This window comes from Desmodus rotundus, chromosome 2 (genome assembly GCF_022682495.2).
Source record: "Desmodus rotundus isolate HL8 chromosome 2, HLdesRot8A.1, whole genome shotgun sequence".
NCBI lineage: Eukaryota > Metazoa > Chordata > Mammalia > Chiroptera > Phyllostomidae > Desmodus > Desmodus rotundus.
In genome coordinates, this window is record NC_071388.1 from 97,471,163 (window position 1) to 97,485,883 (window position 14,721).

Below are 14,721 nucleotides of genomic sequence, written 5' to 3' on the forward strand. Positions count from 1 at the left end.
GTCAGAATCTGACTTAACGCCTGCCACCAGATGCAGCTGTGCAATTAAAGTACATCAACTCACTTGCCACTATATAGCCTGCCACTAGATGCGGGTTAACTGTCACTTGTTGCTCACTGATAGGGTTTTCATATGAGTCTGCCAGCGACTGATTTATTACAGTCTCTGTGAAGTCATACCTCTCTGCTAATGATAAACTGTATTTGCAGCCACTCCCCAGGGTTAGCATCACAGTCTGAGCTTCAACTCAGACAGATAATCAGGCATTAAAAGTCTCATAAGGAGCAGGCAACCTAGATCCCTCTCATATGCAGTTAACAGTAGGGATCACACTTTTATGAAAATCTAATGCTGCAGCTGATCTGACAGCAGGCAGAGCTCAGGCCATAATATTAGGGATGGGGAGTGGCTATAAATACAGATGAAGCTTTGCTTGCTCACCTGCCACTCACCTCATGTGAGTCCGGTTCCTAACAGTACCCGTCCATTGCCCGGGGGTTAGGAGCCACTGATATAGAATTACTTCATTTCAAGATCCTTAATTTAATTGCAATCTGCAAAAAGCCTTCTTCTAAATAAGGTAATACTCACAGGTTGCTGGAATTTTACATGGATATTTTATGGGGGCCAATTTTTGGCCTAGAACAATTCACTATTTGTTTCTTAGCTTAGCAAAACAACCATAGATCTAAAAGAAAAGCTAGAAACAGCAAAGTACAGAAGAGGTTTGGTAAAAAATTAATGCACAGAAGAAAGGAAATCACAGTAATTCAGAAAGAATCAATAAAGACCAATTAACATAGAATCGATCAGATTTCTTATTTCATTTTAATAATTAAATTAATTATAGAGAACATAATACACACAGAGAACAAACATGATTTGACATAAGGAAAATTACTGTTCCAAGAGTGGATTCCAATACATGAATAGAAAAAGTATTCAAAGATACAAATTTCCCTGAGTGAACTATATCTGCAGAACAAAATGGTACAGTGTATATATACCAGAAAGAACTGACTCAGAATGATCATCAAAATATCCTGGTTAATCTAAAGGATAAAAAAGACTCTATCAGGCATCCAAACAAACAAACAAAAAATCAGTCACTTAACGGGAAGAGGGTGGGTGTGGGGGGTATGGAGTTGGAGGATGGCAAAGGACATTTGTGGAAAAGCCTATAGACTAGTTATGAAAAAAACAGACCATATATATATATTTTTAATACCACTGTTTGGCTTTGACCTTGGGAAAGTCAAGGAACATCCTCCTTCTGTATCACAGTTCTCCTGAGATACAGAAAGAACTGAGTAAATGTACTTTTAAATACCTTTGGCAGCCTGATAAAGAAAATAAATTTCTTCCCTGGCTGGTGTGGCTCATTGGATTAAGCACCGGACTATGAACCAAAGGGTTGTGGGTTTGATTCCCAGTCAGGGCACAGGTCTAGGTTGTGTGCCAGGTCCCCAGCATGGGGTGTGCAAGAGGCAACCACACACTGATGTTTCTCTCCCTCTCTTTCTCCCCGCCTATAAAAATAAATAAATAAAATCTTTGAAAAAAAGAAAAGAAAAGAAATTTCGAACACTGGGTTTTGTAGCCTAATTCTCACTTTCCAATTTTTATTCATTTACAACCTGGGAAAGAAATTATTCATAATTATTCCCACTCCCAAATATACCTCACCATATTTTACCTAGTAAACAAGCAAATGTTAAAAAATAAAAAGTAAATACTCATAGTTAACAAGGATACAATAAAGCTAAGCATCCTCAAACACGATGCAGCTCTTGCCAACTGAGTATTGAGAAGGTTTTATCAGTTTGGGCTTTTACTCTCAATGTTTGAGGATTAATATCCTTTCTTTTTTAAACCGATTTGAGAGAGAGAGAAAGAAAAAAAGAGAGAAACATAAATTTGTTATTTCACTTGTTTATACATTCATTGGTTTTTTATTGTATGTGCCCTGGCCAGGGATCAATCAACCTGCATACTGGGAGGACACTCCAGCCAAGCCACCCAGCCAGGGCCAACGATTAACATCTTGAAACTGTTAAAAGACTTAAAATTGTCCCAAAATATCAAACAAGGAAGTTAGACAAAAAGGTCACTGAATAAAGAAGGAATATTTGTTAGAGGCAATAAGAAGGTATCTGCTGGAGCAAGAGCAGTAAAGATAAGGTGGGGGACAGAACTGAAGGTTTATAATTTCCAGCAGTAATTCTCAACATATGAGCCAAAGAGACCTTGTAAGGATTTGTTATTACATCTCTAAATCCACACACAAATCAATGTTGGAATATAACAATAAATGTCATAGCCACAAATATACATTTATATATATATATATATATATATATATATATATATATATATAGAGAGAGAGAGAGAGAGAGAGAGAGAGAGAGAGATTCTTAAATGAGATCCTGTTTTAATTAAGTATAATTTTCCTTAAAAGCAGCGGCAACATCAACAAAGAATAAAGCCCTACCCTTTCACCCAGTATTTCCCTTTTTTAGGAATATAGTGGAAAAAAGTAATTAGAAACTGAGAGAAAATGATTGATGTATGTAGATATTCATTGAAGCACTTACACAGTATCACTAAACTATCACTGTAGTATCATCTATCTACAAATATAGATGTCCAATAATAAAAGAATCATTAGGAAAATATGACATGCTCACAGTGAACAGAACATTAAACAGCCATTAAAATTACATTTTCAGAGAATATTTATGGTTATAAGAAAATATCCACAAGATTACATGAAAAAGCAGGTTACAAACTGCTATATACAAGGTCTGTCCAGAAGGTATCCAGCCATGTAATATGAAAAGGAGACATTTAATGAAGAGGATACAAGATACAAGAAACATACATAGGACAATGATGCCTCAGTCCCCTTCAAAGTAGGCACCTTGGGACTTCACACAGTTCTCCCAATTGCCATCAGCTGCCCTGTCGTATTTTCCTGAATCTCATTGACAGTCTGAAATCTCTACCTTTCAAAGGTGATTTTAGTTTTGGGGAAAATCCAGAAGTCTCAGGGCCCCAAATCTGGGCTGTAGTGGGGCTGAATCAGCTGGGTGATGTGATGTTTTGCCAAAAAAGTCTGCACAAGATGTGATACATGAGTGAGCACATTGTCATGATGAAGATGCCAATCCCCAGTTGCCCATAGCTGCCACTTTCTGAATCATCTGAATAATTTCTGCAGTGGAATGTTCAAGCTTAATGCAAAATTTGATGCTGGTTCATTGCTCTACTCTCGGTCATTCTGAATGCAACAGCCACACAGTACATCTACCGCCCCCAATGACTAGTACAATCAAGTCATCATCACTGTTCACACATGCAAATTCCAGTCCACTCTCCTAGGCTGCCAGGTTACATCAGTGTGGCATAAAGCATTCTTGTTAAATTAACAATGGCTGCACTTCTTCCAGACAGACCTCGTATATACTATGTGATGCCAATTTTGAAAAATGGTATACAAACACATCATAAAGCATATAAGAATTTTCTCGGGACAGTGAGAATACAGGTGAATTTTTATTTTCTTCTTTGTTCTTTCCAAATTTCTACAATTGAGCATGTAAATGTTTTAAAAGATAAATTTTCTTAAAGTTCTAAAAAGATACTCTTTTCACAGAAGTATCATTGTTATAATCTAACACTTCTTCACTATATTCTTAGAAATTCAAGATGTTTAGGGCACTGTTTAAAGTAAAAATGAGCAAATGTCTACTTCTTAATGATTTATCCTTGTTTCTAAAATTGAGTATCATCAGCATTACAAAGAGATGGATTCAGTACCTCATTCATAGAAAATGTTTATTCTTCAATTAACCATACATTCAATAGGGGATAGGGGCCGAAGTGGGAGGAGAGAAGGAAAAGTAGTATTTATTAAACACTTTACAACCAAGTACAGTGTTAGATATATCATATTTCACTTACTCCTACCAATTCCACAATACAGTTACCATCATCCTTTGTTTCACAGAGAATGTTTAACTCTAAGTCTATACTTTTCCACTAACTACTTCTTAAGCAACCTTCTCTAATTAAATAATTATATAATAACTATTAAGTACAGTATCCACAAGGAGATAAGACATGTCTGCCTTTTTCAAAAGTTTTCATAGACTAAGAGCTCAAAATTTCTTGGGGGAAGGAAGGGAGGAAGTCAGGGAAGACAGGAGGGAGGAACAAAGAAAGGAAGGGAGGAAGGAAGGAAGGAAGGGAGGGAGGGAGGGGCCAAATAAACTCAAGTACCATGTCTTCTATGACCTTTCCTGACCATTCTAAACTACAATGATTATTCCTCCTTGTGGCATCACACTGACTGTCTCTACTTGTGCTGTCCAACAGAATAGTCACTATTACATGAGGCTAATTGAACACTTGAAAATGGTTAGTCTGGATTGAGATATGTTGTAATACATAACAGATTTTTGAACACAGTATAAAATGGCATAATGATAATGTCAGGGTTCTTATTTCATTTTAATAATCATAATTCAGACTGGAGCATGCTCCATTGAAAAAGAACATTAAAAAGGCATGACAGCCTCTTCAAAAAAAAAATGCATTAGATCAACTGGACATCTACATGCAAAAAAATACAGAAACTGAGCTTACATCTTTTGCAAAAATTACCTCAAAATGGATCAGAGACCTAAAGGAAAATGCAAAACTTTAAAGCTTCTAAAAGATAACAGGAGAAAATTTAGGTGAATTGAGTTTGGTATTGACTTTTTTAAGTACTTCAAATCACAATCCATGAAAGAAAAATTGATTAAGTTGGAATTTGTTAAAATTTAAAATTTCTGCTCTGCAAAAGGACACTGTTAAGAGAATGAAAAGACAAGCCACAGACTGGGAGAAAATATTTGTAAAACACGTTATCTCATAAATGACTTGTATCCAAAATATACAAAGAACTCTTAAAACTCAACAATAAGAAGACAATCCACCTCATTTAAAATAGGCAAAAGACTTGGACAACTCACCAAAGAATATATACAGATGGCAAATAAGCATATGAAAAGATGTTCAACATCATACATCGTTAGACTAACTGCTAATTAAAACAATGAGATACACTACAAACCTACTAGGATGGCTAAAAGACAAAACAATGACAACACTAAAGGCTGGTGGGGATGTGCAGCAACAGGAACTCTCGCTAAATTGCTGGTGGGAATGCAAAATTGTGCAGCCACTTTGAACGACAATTTGGCAGTTTCCTATAAAACTAAACACACTCTAATCATACAATCCAGCACTTTTTGCACTCATGGATATTTACCCAAATGAGTAAAAGACATGTTCAGTCAAAAACATGCACACCAATGTTTATAGTAGCTTCACTGACAGTTGCCAAAATGTGGAAGCAACCCAGATGTCCTTCAATAGTTCAAAGGATAAAACAAGCCCTGGTATATTCATACAATGGAATAATATTCAGCAATATAAAACAAATGAACTATGAAGCCACAAAAAGACATGGTAGAACCTTATATGCATATTGGTAAGTCAAAGAAGGAAGTCTAGAAAAAGGCTTTACAAACTGTATGATTCCAATTACAGGACCCTCTGGAAAAAATAAAACTATATAGAGAAATATGTAGTAAAAATACTAGTGGTTGCCAGGGATGGGAAGGGTGTAAGAATGAATAGGTGGGGCACAGAGAATTTTTAGGGCAGTAAAACTATTCTGTATGATATTATAATAATGGATACATAACATTATGCATTTGTCAAAAGCCAGAGAATTCTCCAACACAAAGAATGAGCTTTAATACCAATTTTGAATAATAAACAAGGGACTTTAATTAATAACAATGTATCAACATTGATTCATAAATTTTAACAAATGTACCACACAATGCAAGACAGACCTTGTGAAAATTCTCTGTACTTTCTGTTCAATTTTTCTGTCACCCATAGAACTGCTCTAAGAAGTAAATGCATTCAGTTAATAGAAAACAAAGGCATTACAGCACAATTGTTCTAAGCCAACTGAGTGTGATCACTTGGAAAGTTTATTCATTATTAAAAATATGTGGGAACAGAATGGTTCAAGTTTTATATTGCTTTTCTTTTATTATCTTACTATACATGTCTGGTACCTATCCCAAATCTAATAAAAATAAAAACCTCTGGAAGTAGGACCCTAACATGTATATGTTTATAAAAGTTCCCAAGTGATTCTACTGTCAACATGAAGCAAAAGAGCAGGAACTGTGAGTTAAACAGACTGATCTGATTGCTGCTCTGTATTAAACCAGCACATATACAGCCTAACTTCTTTGAACCCAGTTTCCTCAAATGTAAAATGAGAGGTTAAACTTGACAGATAAGAGCATGAACCAAATACTACGGTCACTTTCAACTCAGTATTTCTTTCTCAACTATACGAATATAAGTTTGAACTAAAATAAATTCTAAACCACAAACTCCTTTCCTTATCTTAAACCTAACAAGATAGAAAAACAGAATTTTCATTGTTTTAACTAAGGTGATACAAATAACAGCTAAACTGTCTTACCTGATCAAATAAACTAATGCTTTTTCTATCACAATTCTGTTGCCACAAGAACAAGAGCATTTAGTCTTTTGCAACTGTTTGAAGTATTCAAAAAGATCATCAAGTGTGTAAGTTAAGAATCTGAGATAACTCTAAGAAATCAGATACACTCAAGAAGGCAATCAAATAGATAAGCTGCCATTATCTCTTACTGGTAGCAAATTTCCCATTATTTCCTAACATTCATGTGAGCAAAGACCAGCACGTGCTAAATCCAATGCCAGCTGGTTCAATTTCCATGTCTTGAAATTGGTCTAAATATCATGCTGAATGTCAAAAAATCTCATCCTAAAAAACTAAAATTTATCATTTATCCTCAGCACCTAGTACATAAAAGAGCACCCATATACCATATAACTTTGTATGAAACAGACAATCAAGTATTTTTCAATTTATAGTTATCAAAGAGTTGCTGAGCATTTACTTTATGTCAGGAACAATGCTAAACGGACTAGAATAGTGAGTAAAACGAAGTCCCCATGCTCATGAATTTACACTCTAATAGGGAAGACAAGCTAATACGTGCCACATGGTAATAATGCAATTTTAACAAATTAAGCAAGGTAAAGGGATAGAGTATTTATTGACTGGGAGGAGCCACAACAGCTCTCTGAAATAATGAAAATGTTCTATACTTAGCTTGATCTTAAGGGTAGTATATTCATTGAGTTGTACACTTAGGCTTTATGCAATCTGCTGTATATAAATTATATTTCTAAGAGTTATTTTAAGCTTGCTAAAAGACCAACCCCTGTACCCTATGTTCCCTGCAGCATTATATACAATAGCCAACGTATGGAAGCAACCCAAGTGCCTATCAATAGAAAAGTGGATAATAAAGCTGTGGTACATATACACAAGGAATATTACTCAGTCTTAAAAAAGGATGCAACCTTACCATTTGTGACAGCATGGATGAACCACAAATGGTAGGAGTATTATGCTTAGTGAAAGACAAATACCATATGATTTCACTTATATGTGTAATCTAAAGAACAATACAAATGAACAAACAAAACTGAAACAGACTCATAGACAGAGAAAGTGGACTGACTAGTGGTTGCCAGAGGGAAGGGGGTTGGGGGACTGGGTGAAAGAGGTGAAGGGATTAAGAAGTACAAGTTGGCAGTTACAAAACAGTAATGGATGCAGAGGGATGGCAGGGATGCAGAGTACAGCATAGGGGATATAGTTAATAATATTGTAATAATATTAATACTAATAATGAATAATATTGTGATACTGTTAATAATAATAAGTAATAATATTTTAATAATATTGTATGGTGCCAGATGGGTACTGGAAATATCAGAGGGAACACTTTGTAAAGTATATGATTGTCTAACCACTATGCTCACACCTGAAAGCAATATAAAACAACACTGAAAGTAAACAGTAATTGAAAAATTTTAACAAAAGCAAAAAGAATTTTTAAAAATTTAAAAAAATAAATAAAAGACCAACCCCACCCAATGATAATTTCCTCTTGATTACCTCAATTATTAATATACTTCCAGGTTTAGGGACTAAATCCTCAAAGATAAATAAAATTATACTTTCTGCAATCACATACATGATTTTAAGTTTCATTATATATATATCTAGCTTTACAATTTGTAATACATTTACTTCTATCACCCCAGAGTTCTACTCTTCAAGTCAATCATTTAGTAAGCACCTACTGCATATACACAAGGCGAAAGAAAAAGCCTTGCCTCTAACCGCAGTAAAACATAAAATCAGAATGGTTCTAAAAAGGAGCTGTTTAACTAATTATACATGATAAGTATATAAATATAAAATGGAATATGTCTTTAAAAACAAAAAATTATATTTAACCATTTAGTGCTTCCTTTCCCCAATGACCCAAAATCCCAGAGTTTGTTTTAGAAAGGAATGAAATGAATGCACGAACTGTGCACTCAAAATATTTCATGATCCATTAAGAGAAAAGTCCGGTATAGTGACCAGAAGCCCATCACCCCACCACACCCCTCCCTGCAAGGAAGAAGAAACATCCTACAGAAAAGAATCAGAGAAAATAATATATGAGAGCCAGAAGAGCAGTCTCAGTGGAGTGGACTGCTAAGCATTACAGTAGCTAAATTAAACTATAGGCTACAATCTTTGTAAGGAGGAAGAAATTAGTAGGTCAAACACTGAAAATGTCTAATAGGATTTAGATACTCTAGGGCAGGGGTGCCAAACTCACCAGCCTCAAGGTTGCCTTCAATGGGCCAAATGTAATTTTAGGACTGTAAAATGTAACTATTCCTTAACAGTTAAGCTGCAGCCAGGTAAAAACAAGGTGCGGGGCTAGATAAAACAAGGTGAGGGCCGGGTTCAGACGCTGGCCTTGTGTTTGCCACCTATGCTCTGGGCAGAAAGAAAATAAACAGATGCACAGTGGTTAAATCAAATGACAGCCCAGAATAGGTAAAGCCATAGGGACAGCAAGACAATTGCTGATTGCCAGGGGCCTCAGAGAGGGGAAAATGGGAAGTGATAGCTGATGTGTTTAGAATTTTTTCTTTTAAGGTGATGAAAATGTTTTGGAACTTTAGATAAACATTTGGCTGCACATTGTGAATGTAAACATGCTGCTGAATTATACAGTTTGAAGTGGTTAATTTTTTATTAAGCCAGTTTCATCTAAACTTTTAAACACTCTAACCTCATATAAAAAAGTGAGTAAAGGCTCTTTCAGATCATGGTACAAACCCTAACTTCCTGTCCTCCAAGTACTGCCCTGGGTTAAATTACAGGTTATCCACTAATTGTGATACTAAGCCTGCAATATTCATGAGTCTCACCAGGTTACATTAATTTCCTGCCCTAAAATAGCTAGTCTACAATTCCTACCCTCCTATTCTCTTTCTCTCTCTCCCCCCGAATAAAATACCTCATACTAATCCTAGGTCATTTTCCACGTCTCTCTCATTTCTAAATATTTTCTAGTATTCAATTAAAAAATGAAGGGATAACAGAACCACCTCAAGAAATAGTATGTTTTCAAAAACCTCTAAGAAAAACCTTCCCTAATAGCTGTAACGACCAATCAATCTACATCAGGAAATAAATCTTCTTGTTTATACACGGTAGAGCAAAGGGAGGTTTACAGTTGTTCATATGGAAAATAATACAATAACTAATAAGTAATTCAAGAATAAACTGTTTCTCATACTCACAAATGTAAACCTACTTTTGCCCCACCCTGTATATACTGCAAATTCTCACTACCCTTCCAGACACACAAAATCTACAGTGTGACTATTTTAATCTATTTCCTTTTCAAATATAGTAACACTTCTCTAATCAAGACGACCTCTAGAAACAGGAAACTTAGAAAATCAAAACCCTGGAGACAGACAGAAAATAATTATTAACAGCTAACATGTATCTACCTACTCTGTGCCAAGCTGGGTGTTCCACACATTACATTATTTAACCTCCATAACAACCCTAGGAGGTAAAGTATTATTATAATCATTTTAAAGATGAAGAAAGCCAAGTTCTGAAAGTAAGTCATTTATTCAGGTTCAGAGTTGGTCATTGTTGAAATTGAGATTCTAAAGCACTCTGATTTATACAGAGCTCTGCATTCCTTAAGTGAAACAGTAGAAAACCATATGTGTCACAGACTTAACTTTATGCAAGCAATCCCCCAGATCTTCCTTACAATCTACAGTACCGATTAAAATTATCAATATCATTCAGAGCACAAGTCTAACAATGATGGTATGGATTTCCCCATTCATAGTTACTCAGGTGTGGCACATTTGTAGGAACAGGTGGTATTACTCCTAGGACTAACCACACTAAAAAGTCGGGGGAATGAGAGGGAGGACACATGCACACACAAGGAAAAGTTGAAAATGATTATTAAAAAGCTACTACATAATCATATTAAATCGCCCTCAACTGTTATATTTTAGAATGCAGCTGTTTCTGTATCTTTCAGTAGAATAGAGTAACTAATATTCATGACAACAGAAATGTAGCAGGTCCTCCAATGATGTCATTTTGTTATAACATTAATGAGATGCTGTAGGAACTTAAAAGTTGTTTATATAAATTGTCCTAGGGTAAAATCGGTTTCCTTATATGTAATTTTGCTTAAAATAGTAGAAACATTAAGTGAGAACTTACTATATCATAAAATGGTACCAAAATCATATTCAGCATTATCTAAAGTATAGATTTTAGGACAATTCCTACAAAAAGTTTGAAATCATTTTTCTAGAAAGTTCAAGAGGATATTATTTCCTGATCTCTCAGGTATTTCCCCATCTCTTATTTCAATCTCTTATTCTCTCCTCTCTTTTTCCTTAGAACATAAGCATTCTCAAATCCCTGTTTTTGTCCACTTCTAACTTGTACTCCCTTAATAGGCAAGCTTCTCAAAGAGTAGCCAACACTCATTATCTTCTACTTCCTCATCTCTATCCTCTCTGCTATAGCTTCTGTATTCAGCTTCCTAGTTGAGCTGTTCTTACTAAAATCATCAATGCCTCCCTATTTCTAAATCTAATGAAGAATTTTCAGGTCTTACCTCGTCCTTTTAAGCAGGATTTAACATTTCAGATCTCTTTTTTCCCCTTCCCTCCTCATCTTTTAAATTCTGGTCAGTTGCCTTCTACACTGCCACTCTTCCGTTTTCCCTCTTATTACTACTTTTTACTGTACTCATTTTCCTCTGCCTGTCCCCTCAAATGTTGGAGGGTCCCTGGCTGCCTTCTCTTCTGTTAAGAATTCTCAAAACATGACCTTAACCTCTATTCAACCATGCTATATACTACCCCTCTAACTCTCTAGTCCACATAACTAGCTGCCATAACCCTGGCAGCTTTCCAATGCCTCCCAGACATCTCCATGGGAATATTTCCAGGCCCCTCAACCGCAACATGGCCACAACTGAACTGATCTTGGAAAACCAAAGAATAGAGTCTTGGAAGTGTAGATGTACAGGAAGTTTTATTTTGTTAGGAGTGGGGAAAATTCCCTATTTTAGGAAAAATCATTATCCACTCAGTCTTTCTAGCCAAACAGCTGGGGTCATTCCTGACTCCTTCCTTCACTTGACCCAAACAGCCAAATAAATCATCAAATACCAAAAGAATATTGTAAAACCTTAGTCTTTTCAAATCCCCTCTTCCTCTCCCATCACTTCTCAATAGTAGATTGTTTAGGCTTTCCCACAATATTAGTAATTGCTTGTGGCTATAATACTTATCACATAACATATATATTTCTCCATTAACCTGCAAACTTAGTGACAGGAATTTGTGTCTTGTTTTTTTAATCCAATGTACCTACGAACACATAAAGAGTAATAAACGTAAGTCTGGTGAGTGAGTGATTCCAAGAAGCTAAGTAAAACCTCAGAAGATTGTACAATTATTAACAGTAGAGTAGGAATGTATGTGTAGTTTAACTTGCCAGCATTTTTCAATACTGAAGTGCCATCATAGTACAAGGGTAACAGCATATCAGCAGCACTCTGCATATTCAAAGTAATAAAATATTTTCTTACTTATGTTTCTATGTACATTTTAAATTTTCTACAATGATTACTTTCATAACTGGTGAGGAAACAGTATTTCTAGAATAAAATGCCACAATCAACATGAATGAAAATTCTTTTGTTTTTAGGAAAATATATTGTGAAATTGGAAGGTTGGAAGCATCAGGAATCTAAGAGAATATACAAAAAAAGGGATACTGCCTTCAATGAACAGTTAAGCTCCTTCAGTAATTGTATTTAGGTGTACAGTTAGTTTCATCCCTGTCAGTCAATGATTTACATGAAAATAGATCTTTCAACAAAATATATTGGCTAATAATGAGGGGGAGATATTTGAAAATTAATACTCAAAATTCATTTTCCAGATTTAAATTCAGTCATAAAAATATAAGAGGAAAATATAAGTGAATATTTGTATCAACAGTTCTCAAAGTATAGTCTGAACCTCTGAACCCTTCCAGGAGGCCCATGAGGCCAAAATTACTTTCATAACAATAATTAAGATGACAGTTGCTTTTCCACTCCCATTCTCTGAAATACAAAATACATGTCCTGTGATAAATATCTCAAGAGTTTAGCCCTGGCTGGTGGTGTTGGTGTTGCTGGCCTGACAACCAAAGAGTCAAAGGTTCGATCCCTAGTCAGGGCACATGCCTGGTTGCAGGGCAAGTCCTCACTGGGGGGCCTGCAAAAGGTAACCACACACTGATGGTTCCTCTCTTTCTCCTTCCCTTCTCTCTAAAAATAAATACATAAAATCTTTAAAAATATATCGCAAGACTTTAAATGCAGAGGTGGATATGACAATCCAGCTATCTTCTATTAAGCCAAAAATATCTACAAAAATGTAAAAATTCTCAATCTTTTTATTTGGGAAAATACGACTTTTTCATTAAAAATGCTCATATTAACATGTAAAAGATTTATTGTTTATTAATAAGTAAATAAATATTTATAAATTTGTTTTAATTTTTAATGTGGCAAATGTCTACAGGTATAACCCACAGGAAAAAGTTATCTTTGGGGTCCTCGATAGTTATTAAAACTATAAAGAGGTCCTGAGATCAAAAGTTCAAGGACTGCTGATTTATATAGTTTAAGGAGAGGCAAACTTCTCTAAGCATTACCCCAAAGCAAGAAGACCAACCAACAAATATGCTGGCATAAATATTTTAAACTTCTATACATCCAAAAATAAACACAAGCAAAATACAAGAAAAACGGACAAGTTGGGGGAAAATACAAAATACAACAATGGGTTCATAGTATTTACATTAGTCTTTCACATCACTAAGGAAAAGACAAATACCTTCCAGTAAGAATGGAGACACAAAAACTAATGGGAAAACAGTATAATACACAAAAACAATATATATGTAGAAAAATAACCCTCAAATTTATCACAGCAATGAAAATTAAAACTGATTAAATCAGCAACGTGTTTCAAAATTATGCCAAATTCAGTAAAAATGCAGGGAAACGAGTGTCCATATAAATTACTGTCAGGAACATAAATAATTACAACCTATCTGGAAGAAACATGGATCAGAAATCTTAAAAGCGTACCTACTCCTCAACCTCCAATTCTATTCTAATGGGATAAAAACATATACAAAAGTCTACTATAATATTCATTGAAGCATTATTTATAATTGCAAAAGAGAAACTAGAAACAATGTCTACTAAGGAGGAGATGGTTGGATATATTATAGTATCCCATAGTGTAGATTACTTATTATTGGATGATTTAAAATTTTGTATGGAAAGGTATCATTGACATATTAGGCTAGAAAAAGGCTGTTAAAATTTTACATGTTCCATCTCAGTAACAGACAATACATCTATGTGCAAAGAACTAGGATGTGCCACGAATTTTAGTTAAATGCCAAGCATTTTATATGCTTAATCACTTTTAATTTTCAAAACTCTATGATGTAGGATGCCCTCTCTAAATTTCTGTTCTCTCATCTGCAAGAGTGAAATGAGTAATTTGCCCCAAAACCATGAAAACCTCAACTTACAAAACCATTAGATATTGGAGGCCAAATTTGACTCTAGGTTTCACACTCAAGCTATATTTTGTTAAATATCACCTGTACACCAAAAGGTTAACTATGAGTCAATATGACTATCTCCCCTCCACAGCTACCTTTCTTCTTCCTTTTTCTTTTTCTTCCCCTTAATCTTGCATTTCTTTCTATAATAAACATATTTTACATTTCTAATTTAAAAAGAACATTCTTATTTTGAAATGCTCTAATTCAAAACCCAAAGAGATTCAACTTGGGGAGAATTTCATACAGCACAACTTTCGAATTCAGTACATCTTGTTATTCAACATTAGCTACAGGCCAATTAAAAACAAACAATATCAACTTCTTTTGGGAAGTTTTACAGAAAGTTCATGGACTTTAGCATCAACAGACCTGGCTGAAAAATACAATAACAAATAAATTAATTAAAAATAAATAAATAATAAAATTAATTAAAATCCACAATAAGCTGTGAATCTTAAGCAAACTATGTAACCTCTCTGAAACTAAACTTACTTGTAAAATACTGATAATAATTTCTATCTCGCAGGACTGTTACAAAGACT

General features: G+C 34.8%; 1 protein-coding gene across 2 annotated transcripts in view; it reads right to left on the reverse strand.

Annotated features, from left to right (window-relative positions):
• The window catches only part of GSK3B (glycogen synthase kinase 3 beta), a 201,190-nt gene that overhangs the window by 156,709 nt on the left and 29,760 nt on the right, over window positions 1–14,721 (reverse strand). The gene's annotated exons all lie outside the window — the stretch shown is intronic.